This window comes from Elaeis guineensis, chromosome 16, assembly GCF_000442705.2.
Source record: "Elaeis guineensis isolate ETL-2024a chromosome 16, EG11, whole genome shotgun sequence".
Lineage (NCBI taxonomy): Eukaryota > Viridiplantae > Streptophyta > Magnoliopsida > Arecales > Arecaceae > Elaeis > Elaeis guineensis.
In genome coordinates this window covers 31,113,663-31,126,346 of record NC_026008.2, presented here as the reverse complement: position 1 = coordinate 31,126,346, position 12,684 = coordinate 31,113,663, and the positions used below count along the sequence as shown (strand labels likewise).

The following is a 12,684-nucleotide window of genomic DNA, read 5'->3' as shown; positions in this document are numbered from 1 at the left end:
ATTTTGCCCAAATTTTTTCACTAAATTTATTAACAATGAAAATTTTTTTTCATCACCAATGTTTTCTGTAAAAAAAAAATTCCACTAAAAAATTTTTTTCTAAAAAAATTTTGCAAAAAAAAAATTATTGACGATGAAAACAAAAAATTTCATCATTAATAAATTTATTAGCAATATAAATTTAATTTTATCATCAATAATTTTTGCCAACAAAAAATTTTCCCACTAAAAAAATTTTTTTTCTAAAAAAATTTAAAAACTATTTGTGATGAAAATTTATTTTACATCACTAATAATTAAATATCTATTCAATAATAATTTTATAAAAAATTAATTTTAAAGTTTTCTCGTCAAAAAAATTTTCTATCTAAAAAATTTAACAACAAAAAATGACATTAAAAAATATTCATGATAAAAAATAAAATTAATTTTTGTAATCTAAAATTTTTTTATCTAAAAAATTTTTCAAAATAATTTCATCAAAAAATTAACTTTTTATTAATCAAAAAAAATTATATAAATAGTTAATTTATGATTTTTTCTTCAAAAAAAGCTTTTCTATCCAAAAAATTATGTACATAAAAAATATAATTTTGGCAAAAAAATTCAATTCATGTCGCTAATAATTATTATAAAAATAGTTCTTCGACTTCTGTAATAAAATTGACACTATAGGAGATTGATAGCTTTGAGATCTTCGATCTCTAAAGAGCTCGTCTTCTTCTTGGAGTCTTCATTTCGAAAGATGGAGTACGAGAATATTACGAAATTATGAGTATCAAAAATCTAGCAATTAACTAGAATCAAAGCAGACCTACGGGTAGTGTAAGTTGTGTTATAAAGCACAAGATTATATTTATGCTTTGCATTGCTAGAAAAATGAGTGCTTGTATTATTTGTCTTCTCATGATTGGAACTCCTATAGAGGTATATTTGAACGTCGATTGATGCAAAAAATATGGTACCTTTTAAGATCATGAAAGTCATGCGAGAATGTGCTGCTTAACTATATATGATTTCTGCATGAAAGGAGGTTCTTTTCATATAGCTTAAGGCAAACACTCCATCAAAAATATTCATTGATATCACTGGTAACAGTGACAGCGATGAACAAATGAATTTTACATCGCAAATAAACGTATAACACATTTCATTCAAAAGGATCTATTCATTCTAATTTATAAATGATAATCAATTTTTAATTTTTTTTAACTATTGGCAATGAAAATTTTTCATCCAAAATAATTATTATTTATGATAAAAATTATATTTTCATCGTAGAAACTACTTAGTTATGATGGAAAATAATTATCAACTTTTGATTTTTTTTAAATTTTTAATTTTTTTTAATTATTAGTAACGAAAATATGTTCATCGTAAATAATCAAGTATTTACGATAAAAATAAAGGTTTCATCGTAAATAATAGTTATTCACGACAGAAAAGTTTCATCGCAAATAGTGAGAATTTTTATTTTTTTTTATTTTGATTTTTTTAACTATTACGATTGAAATTATTTTTTATCATAAATAATTGATTATTTATGATGAAATATTTTTATCACAAATAATCTATAATTTTTAATTTTCTAAATTTTTTATTTTTTTTAAAATATTGATGATGAAAATAGTTTCATCATAAATAATCAAGTATTTATGATAAAAAATATTTTTTATCGTAAATACTCAATTATTTATAATGCAATATTTTTATCATAAATAATCTATATTTTTTTAAAAAATATTGGTGATAAAATTTTTTTATTGTAGATAATCGAGTATTTATGATAAAAAATAATTTTTATTATAAATATTTAATTATTTATAATAAAATATTTTTATCATAAATAATTGATAATTTTTAAATTTTTTAAATTTTTTATTTTTTTTTAAAATATTGATGATGAAAATAGTTTCATCATAAATAATTGAGTATTTATGATAAAATTTATTTTTTGTCATAAATATATAATTATTTATGATGCAATATTTTTATCACAAATAATCTATAATTTTTGAATTTTTTTTAAATTTTTTATTTTTTTTTAAAATATTAGTGATAAAAAATTTTCATCGTAAATAATCGAGTATTTACGATGAAAAAAATTTTTCATCACAAATACTCAATTATTTATGATGTAATATTTTTATTACAAATAATCTATAACTTTTGAATTTTTTAAATTTTTTATTTTTTTTCAAATATTAGTGATGTAATATTTTCATTGAAAATAAATTTATTATCAGTAAAAAAATATTTTTTATCATAAATACTTAAATTATTTATGATAAAAATATGTTCATCATGAATATTTAAAAATTTAAAATTAAAATAAATAATATATTTATGATGAAAATATTCATCATAAATAATGCATATTTATGATAAAAAAATTTTCTATCACTGATAGAAAAATATTTACGATGAAAAATAATTTTTATCATAAATATTTTATTATTTATGATGAAATTAATTTTTTATCGTAAATACTGTTGTTGTCGTCGTAAATAATTTCATTGTAAAAATACTCTTTTCTTGTAGTGCTTGTTGTATATTCTTTGGAATAGGCCATTTCTGAATAGTTTTAATCTTTTCTTCATCCACCATCACACCTATATGAGTTTGAATAAAGCCTAGAAAAATTAGGCGAGTGGTCAAGAATGAACACTTTTTGATGTTTATATAAAGCTTTTCTCTCCTCAAAGTCGTAAGAACAGCTCTCAAATGCTCAATATGGTCAGATAAATTTTGACTATAAATAAGAATATCATCAAAATAAATAATAACAAACTATCTAATGAAAGAGCTAAGAGCTTAATTCATTACCTTCATGAAGGTACTGGAAGTATTGGATAGACCAAATGGCATAATAAGCCATTCAAACAGCTCTTCATGTGTCTTAAATGCCGTCTTCCATTCATCACCAGGCTTGATTCGAATTTGGTGATAGCCACTTCTAAGATCAATTTTTGAAAACACTTGTGCACCAGTAAGCATGTCAAACATATCATCAATTCTTGAAATTGAAAATCTGTACTTGATGTTGATTCGATTAAGTGCTCGGCTATCAACACACATATACCAAGAACCATATTTTTTTGAAGCTAAGAGGGCAGGAACAGTAATTGGACTCAAACTTTTTCTGATGTAGCCTCTATTCAAGAGGTCCTGCACCTGACGATTAAGTTTTTCATGCTCTTTTGGACTCATCTGGTAATGAGCTTTATTGGGTAGAGCAGCCCCTGAAATCAGATCAATTTGATGTTGGATATCCCCTTAGTGGAGGAAGACCACTAGGTAGCTCGTCTGGGGTGATGTCATCAAATTTTTCTAAGAGAATTTGAACTTTTTTTGGAACTTCCATGGGCTGCATCTGTTCTTTAGCCACCAAAACATAAGTCTTCTCATTATAGGTGGTCTCCTTCTCAAGCTGTGACAAAGTAAATAAAGCATTTTCCTCCCCTTTCATATAAAATTTGAGAACACATATGTCTTTACATGATAGAAGAACAATTTTAGTTTTTTCAATAATGAATATATATGTGTTCTTCCTACTAACATGCATCGCACCCTTATCATATTGCCAAGGTCTACCCAAGAGTATATATCTAATATCCATAGGAGCAATATCACACCAAAGTTCATCATGATAATTTTTACCCATAGAAAATAAAACAAGACATTTTTTATCAATTTTTACCTTATTGTCTTTCTTTATCCATGAGACAAAATATGGATAAGGATGTGGCATCATTTTGAGTTTGAGCTTGTCCACCATCTCTTGAGAAACAAAGTTCTCAAAGCTACCTCCATCAATGACTACGGAACATACTCTCCCATAGGCTCTACACCTGATTTTGAAAATGTTATGTCGCAGCCAGTCTTGTTCATTATTCTATTTTAAGGCTGCAAGAACCTTCTGAATCACCAAGCATTCTCCATCTTCTAGTTCAATCTCCTCTCGTTCTTGTTCAACATCATCATCATACTTTGGCTTGATATCTTCAGTTTGCTGTTTTTCTTCTTCATTTACAAAATTCGTATGAGCATCATTTTTATTTTTTGGACACTCGTTCATATAATGATTAGATTGACCATATTTGAAAAAAGTAATGGATTTGCCCTTAACTTGGCTATTTGGAATTGAACCACTACCTCCTTTCTTTGAATCATTCTTGCTGAAAAATTCAACTTTTAAGGGATAAAGCTCTGAACATCTGTATACTTCCTTGCTCCATATTTAGAGAGTTTTATCTCCACCTTCAGAGCTAATTGATAAACATCATTCAAACTCCATATGCTGTAACTCCATTTCATCTCTAATAGATAACTTCAGCCCACCAACATATCTGGCCACAAGTTGATCTTCTGTTTCCTGTATATTGCACCTGGCCATCAATTTATAAAATTCTTCTATATAATCAACAACACTCCTGTTGCCTTGCTGCAAAGTATTGAATTGCATAAAAATAGTCTGAGTAAAATTTGAAGGAAGGAAATTCTCATGTAACCTTGCCTTCATCTTCTCCCTAGAAGCAATCTTAGGCTTTCCTTTTTGCAATCTCATCTCTTGCACCTTATCCCACCATGTGGATGCATAGCCTCGAAGGCTTGTCGCAACAAGCTTCACCTTTTGATTATCGGGAATGTCTTTGTACTCAAAGAATTTCTCTATGGCACTCAATCAATCTAGAAATTCTTCTGATTATAAACGATCATAGAATTCTGGCAAATCAATCTTAATGGAGTCATCTCGTGCGAACTTTTCAAATAAATTTCGAGTTCGCCTATTGATGTTCAAATCTTAAAATTTGTAAATAAAACCGCAAGCGCACGGTGTGCAGAGTAGCATGACCAGCGAGTACGGGTCGATCCCACAGAGACTTGGTTTTAAAAATAATTTTCAAATATATGCTCAAGCGAGCTTTAACAAAAATCGAAAGTCGAAAGTTGTTTGCTAAAGACAATAAGACTAAGGATCTAGGGTTTTTGAATCCACTAGATCTAGATTAGGGAATTCTACCTAGAATTTTTCTTAATGATCCTAACGACTACTCCTCTTGTCTTTCCCAAGCATAGATTATGAAGGGACTAAGGCCCAACGATAACCCATCAAGATTCTTTACAGGGGAGTAATAACTAGGATCCCTTAAGGTTTTCTCCTCCTATGCACTGAATCAAGCATGAACTATGAAGGGACTCTGACCCAACTGTAGTTCATCAAAAATTCTTGGCAAAAGAGGAAGAAAAAGAAACCCTAAGAAAAAGAAAGAACCCTATGTAAAATCCCTACTCATGATCTAGCTTCATCGCAAACCCTAGAAGGGATGCTTAGCTAGACATGATCTAAATCTACTTGCAAAATTTAAATACAAAAAAATAAACTACCCTAATTTCATAAATTAAACTATTCTAATTGCATAAATTTAAACTGCATAATTTAAACTAACCTAATTGCATAAAATTAAATTGCATAAATTAAACTATCCTAATTGCAAGAAAAATAAATTGCATAATGTAAAGAGATGAAATTACATAAAAATAAGATTTTATATATAAAAAAAATTTATTACAAAAACCTCAAAGCTCGAGGCTTGAAAAGAGAGCTAAAAACCCCACTATCTAGGGTTACAAGCTTGATCGGAAGGAAGAATACATAAAACAAGGGCCTTTGGGGGCTTTTTATAGGCATTTGGGGGTTATAAGGTTTTCAAAACTTTCGATGTGGGACTAAGAGGTTTTAGAGAGTTGTTAGGGGGGTTTATGGTGCGCCGATGGGTCCATGGTCCACGCGCCTGTTGCTGTGGACCAGGCGGCTAATCAGATCACCAAATCAGTTGATTTTTGATCAATTTTGATCTGATTTGACTCGGGTTTGACCCAATTGAGTCTTCTTTCTTCATTCTTCAATTTCTGGGTCAATTTAACTCCATTTTGCATAAAATTTGCGCCGTTAGAATCCTCTTTCCTTGTTCTTTCTATTGATGATCTCTTCTTCTGCAAAATATAATAACAAGTATCAATTTCTTAATAAAGTTAGATAATTTAGATATTAATTGATACTTTTTATGTCAATTTGTGACATAAATCATACCCCCCAACTTAATCATTGCTAGTCCCTTAGCAATGTACCAAAATAAGATCATAATTCAAAAAGATCCTTCTTTTGTAAATTAATTTAAGATCGAAATTCAAGAAGTTTTCTAGTATTACTAAGTAATGAGCTTCGAATTAGAATCGGTAGTCGGTCTACTTAGAAGCTTTCTTAGAGTACACTTAAAGTTTTATAGCACTTGTGTGAGTGATAACTAACTTAGTATTTCAGTATTAACTTGTACAGGCCAATTGTATCATTTTTCATAACTTAGTTCGATTAATTTTCTATACACCCCAGATTAAACAAAGAACTAAGGTAGCTTTCACACTGGTTTTTTTTTTTTTTTTTTTTTTTTTTTTTTTTTTTTGCTGAGCATCCTGGCCTTCCCACCACCGTTTGACGCGAATCTCAACACTTGACTTAGGTGAAGAGACCCGGTTACTAGGCTTAGGGCAATCCACATTTACTCTGTGTTTTGTATTTTATTTCAGGCAGGTAGCTCTTTCCTTAAATTCAAATTTTTTCAATTGGGGTGTAGAAAAAATTATCTAATTTAAATAATACTCAAATTCTTAATTGACCTTACAATTAACACCTACTTTACCTTGTTAGCGTGCATGTGCAATTGGAAGTGCTAATAGTCTTTAAATGACCTAAGCCACCAAGAGTCTAACCAGCTAATCTTCTCCGTGACTCACTACATTAGCAAATACTTTCTAACTTACTCTTATTTCTTTTATAGATTAATTTATTTCATATATATATATATATATTTATTTATTTATTTATTTTTTACATAATATATTAAATGCAAGAAATAACTCATAGTGGAAGGAAAAGGAAATGATAACACCTGATTTTGTTCAAGCTCTCCCCCCAACTTGACCGACATTGTCCCCAATGGAGTTTATCTAATTTAATTGTCCTAAGCAAACTGAAAACAAAGAAAGCATTAGAAATTAAATAAGCTGGGTTGCCTCCCAGAAGCGCTAAGTTTTATGTCTTCAGCCAGACCAAACCTCGAAGCAACTTAATCAGAATAAGTTGGTTCATAAAGAACCATGGCATCTTCAATAGTCTTGACAGGTAATTCCAAGAATGGTTTTAATCGTTGACCATTAACTTTAAAGATAACACCATTACTTGGGTTTTCAATCTCAACAGCTCCGTGTGAAAAGACTTCCTTTACTAAAAATGGTCCTATCTATCTAGACCTAAGCTTTCCTGGAAACAGATGTAATCTAGAGTTATATAAGAGTACCTTTTGTCCGATATTGAAAGTTTTTCTCATAATTGATTGATCATGAAATGCTTTGATTCGTTCCTTGTATATCTTTGCATTTTCATAGGCTTCATTTCTAAGTTCTTCTAATTCATTCAACTGAAGCTTTCTATGGTTTCCAGCGTCGTTCAAATTTGTATTTAGTTGTTTGATGGCCCACATGGCTTTGTGTTCTATCTCAATAGGCAAGTGACATGGTTTACCAAACACAATCCTATAAGGAGACATTCCTAGATTGGTCTTGAAAGCGGTTTGGTATGCCCAAAGTGCATCAATTAATTTCAAAGACCAATCCTTTCTATTGGCACTAACAGTTTTTTCCAGAATTTGTTTGATTTGTCAGTTTGACACTTCAACTTGTCCACTAGTTTGAGGATGATATGGTGTGGTCAATTTGTGGGTGACATTATACTTTTTCATCAATGTTGCAAAAGGTCGGTTACAAAAATGGGTTCCCCGATCACTAATGATTGCTCTAGGAATACCGAAACGGGAGAGAATATTTTCTTTAAGAAACTTAATGACCATTTTGCTATCGGGTGTTCTACATGCAATTGCTTCTACCCACTTTGAAACATAATCAACTGCTACTAGAATATATTTATTTTCAAAGAAATTTGGAAATGGTCCCATGAAATCGATTCCCCAAACATCAAAAACTTCAACTACCAAGATTGGGTTGAGTGGCATCATGTGTCGCTTGGTGATTCGACCCATTTTCTGACATTGAGCACAACTTTTACAATATTCATGAGCATCCTTAAACAAATTGGGCCAATAAAAACCACATTGGAGAACCTTAGCAGCAGTTTTCTTAGACGCGAAGTGACCCCCACATGCTTGATCATGACAAAAAGATAAAATATTCATGACTTCGTTATCTGGGATACACCTTCTAATAATTTGATCAGGACATTGTTTAAAAAGATAAGGATCATCCCAAATAAAATACTTCACTTGGGCAAAGAATTTATATTTATCCTGCTTAGTCCAATGAGAAGGTATCTTACCTATGGCTAAATAATTTACAATATCAGCAAACCAAGGTTCAGTAGACACAGACATGAGTTGCTCATCTGGGAAAGATTCATTGATGGGTGGTTCACTAGATGGTGCGACTGAAATTCGAGACAAATGATCTGCTACAACGTTCTCAGTGCCTTTCTTGTCCCTAATTTCTAGGTCAAATTCTTGAAGGAGCAAAATCCATCTGATTAAACGTGCCTTGGCATCCTTCTTTGCTAGGAGATGTCTAATGGCTGAGTGATCGGTGTAAACAATGATGTGGGTCCCAACCAAATAAGATCTAAATTTCTCTAAAGCAAAGACAACGGCAAGGAACTCCTTCTCAGTTGTGGTGTAGTTAAGCTGCGCATCATTTAAGGTTTTACTTACATAATATATCACTCTAGGCAGCTTATTTATTCGTTGACCTAAGATTGCGCCCACAACATGATCGGACGCATCACACATTAATTCAAATGGTTCAGACCAGACAGGAGGATGAATGATTGGAGCTGATACAAGTGCATTTTTTAGAAATTCAAAGGATTCCAAGCACTCATGAGTAAATTCAAATTTGGTATCCTTTGCCAAAAGATTAGTCAGTGGACGTGCTACTTTGCTAAAGTTGGCAATAAACCTTCTATAGAATCCAGCATGACCTAAAAATGAACGTATTTCTTTCACAGATTTAGGTGGTGGAAGACTTGCAATTAGATCTATTTTGGCCTTGTCCACTTCAATCCCCTTTTTAGAAATGACATGGCCAAGAACTATTCCCTGTTTGACCATAAACTGACATTTTTCCCAGTTGAGAACTAGGTGCTTCTCCTTACATCGTTCTAGAACTAATTGCAGGTGATTCAGACACTCGGAGAAGGTTAGACCAAAAACAGAAAAGTCATCCATAAAAATTTCTAGAAATCGTTCTATCATATCTGAAAACATGCTGATCATGCATCTCTGAAAGGTTGCCGGTGCATTACATAGTCCAAAGGGCATTCGTCTATAGGCAAAAGTACCAAATGGACAGGTGAATGTAGTCTTTTCTTGATCTTCAGCGGCTATGGGGATCTGGTTGTAACCGGAGTATCCATCAAGAAAACAGTAAAACTCTTGTCCGGCTAGTCTTTCCAACATTTGATCAATAAATGGCAAAGGAAAGTGATCTTTCCTTGTCGCAGCATTCAACTTTCTATAGTCTATACAGACCCTCCATCCCGTTTGGGTCCTAGTTGGGATAAGTTCGTTTGCATCATTTTGGACCACTGTTACCCCAGATTTCTTGGGTACTACTTGAACTGGGCTTACCCAAGAGCTATCAGAAATAGGATAAATTATTCCACTATCTAGGAGTTTCAGAATCTCCTTTTTAACTACATCCTTCATAACTGGATTAAGCCTTCTTTGGGCTTCTCTTGTTGGTTTAGCCTCTTCCTCTAAGTATATTCTATGTTGAACTATAGAAGGGCTTATTCCTTTGATATCTGCTATGGTCCAACCTATTGCTTCCTGATTTGCTTTTAGAACTGACACTAACTCCTCCTCTTGCTTGGGATCTAGGTCTGATGCAATAATTACAGGCAAAGTTTCTTTGGGTCCTAGATATGCATACTTGAGATGTTCTGGGAGGGATTTCAGTTCTAAAATGGGTGCTTCCTCTATCGATGGTTTAGGTGATGGTTTCACCATCTCAATGATTGGTTCAGTAGGAAGTGTCGATTCTTGATTAATCTGATTTTCTTTAAGTATTTCATTGACATCCTCAGACTCATGGATTAACCAGGGGTTAGACTCTAGGTCGACTTCATCATCACTAATGTCAATGGATTCATAAATACCATCTTGGACTACATTGACATCAGCATGAGAAGAGGATTCCTGTTCTAAGTTAAAAACATTAAGCTCAATGGTCATATTCCCAAAGGATAACTTCATTAGACCATTTCGATAATTGATTTCAGCATTGGCCGTAGCTAAGAATGGTCTTCCTAAAATGACAGGTATATGTCCTTTAGGATTCGCAACTGGCTCAGTCTCTAAAACAATAAAATCTATAGGAAAATTGAAATTTTCAACCTTTATCAGAACATCCTCGACCATTCCCTTAGGGATCCTGAGAGATCTATCGGCTAACTGTAATGTGATCCCAGTAGGTTGAAGTTTTTCTAATCCTAGTTGTTCATACACCGAATATGGAAGGATATTCACACTAGCTCCTAGATCTAGCAAGGCCTTTTTTATATTGGTTTCTCCAATAACACAAGAAATTGTTGGAGCTCCAGGGTCCTTATATTTAATTGGCACATGGCTAGATAGGTATGAACTGACACTTGCAGCTAAAAATGCTTTCTTTGGTACATTAGTGGTCCTTTTCCTAGTGCAGAGATCTTTTAAAAATTTGGCATAAGTTGGAACCTGATGGATTATATCTAAAAGAGGAATATTAACTTGGACTTGTTTAAATACCTCTAAAATTTTGTCTAAATGTTCAGATTTATTGGATTTCAGTCTGTTTGGAAAAGGAGCTCTAGGACTTTTAAGTACTGGACTAGGTGAATTTTCAGTTTCTGGTGCTTGAGGTTGAAAGGTAGTAGTTTTAGAAGGTGACTCGGCAGATGAGTCATCTATATCATCAAGTGCAACTACCTTATTGTCTATTTATTTTCCCGATCTTAAGGTATGAATGGCATTTACACCATTAACTTGGTTTTCTTGTTGGGGTCGTGGACCATTTTGGTTCCTAGGATTTGGCTCAGGTTGGCTAGGTAACCTACCATGTTCTCGTTCACTAATGGTCGAAGCCAGCTGACTTACTTGCATTTCCAGACGGGCTATAGCTTGGGTGTTATTATTTATGAGTTGACCCGTGGTTTGCATAAAGCTGGTATGTGTCTTCATCATGGCTTCTAGGCTTTTCTCTAAAGAGGTAATTTTCTTGTCATTATCATGGAAGCCTGGCGGGTTGTTCATTACTGGGTTGGACCTTAGATTTTGCTGATTGAAATATGGATTGCCTACATTAGGATTCTGGGACCATGAGAAATTCGGGTGATTCCTCCAACCTGGGTTATATGTGGGTGCATAAGGATTGTTCAATGGTCCTTGATAGGTGGCATTCACCTGTGCACACTCATTCGAGTAGGAACATTCTTCTAAGACATGGTCTGGTGCATTGCACCCTTTACACATGGGTGCAGATATTTGATTTACATTGGCTGGTCTCTGTAATTCTAAGGCTTCCAATCTACGTGTTAAGGTTGCAATCTTGGCCTCTGATGCTAGGGTTGGTTGAATTTGATGCATTCCTCCTCTTGAAGGTGTAGCTTTATCAGGTTCCCTAGTTGTTTCCCACTGTAAATTTTTCTCGGCTAGGTCTTCTAAGAATTGCCAAGCTTCAGTAGTTTCTTTGTCCATAAATTGGCCTTGGCACATGGACTCTAGCATGGTTCTTGAGTTTGAATCTAACCCCTCATAGATGATCTGGCATAGTCTCCAAGTTTCTATTCCATGGTGTGGGCATTGGGTCAAAAGATTCTTGAAACGATCAAAGTACTTCCAAAATGATTCACCAGCTAGTTGGTAAAATTGATTTATTTCATTCCTAATCCTAGCTATTTTATGATGGGGGAAATACTTTTTTAAAAATGTTCTCACAAAGCCCTCCCAGGTAGTGACAGAATAGTTTGGCAGACTATAAAGCCACTTCTTAGCATTGTCCTTAAGGGCAAAGTTGATTAATCTAAGTTTGACCTCATCCTCTGTTAATTGCAGTTTCATGGTTGCACATACCTCCTCAAATTCTCTAATAAATATATAAGCATCCTCTAATCCTGTGAATTTTGGAAGTATATTTATGATTTGAGGTTTGATTTCAAAATTGTTAGCTGTGGGTTGTGGCAACCTGATACAAGATGGTTGGATGGAGCCAACTGGATAACACAAATCCTTAAGGGTCATGGGTTGGATTGGTTCAGCCATTGGAACAACAGGAATTGACTCAATTCTAACTAGACGACCCGACACTCTTCTCCACACACGAAGTGTACGGTTCTCGATGTTTATACAATTTTTTTTTTTAATAAAATTTTTATGTATAAGGAAAAGAAAGAAAAGAGAAAAAGTTCTAAAGAGAAGATCCTAAGGAGTCCTAAATCTAAAGAAAAGTAACCAAATTAATTTAAATTTTAAATTTTTTTTTTTTCAAACAAGTAAATCAATAAATTAAACTCAATCTATCCTAGGGTTAACCTAAATCTAGACAGCTCCTAACTGTTCCAAGATGACCCTTCAAACCTTCCAA

At 32.7% G+C, this 12,684-nt stretch overlaps 1 non-coding gene across 1 annotated transcript; it reads left to right on the top strand.

Moving 5' to 3' along the window:
* Positions 1 to 11,886: 11,886 nt before the first annotated feature.
* On the top strand, positions 11,887 to 11,993 carry LOC140854420 (small nucleolar RNA R71). The gene has a single exon (XR_012137635.1). It is a non-coding gene; the product is annotated as a small nucleolar RNA R71 (small nucleolar RNA).
* The last annotated feature ends 691 nt before the right edge of the window (positions 11,994 to 12,684 follow it).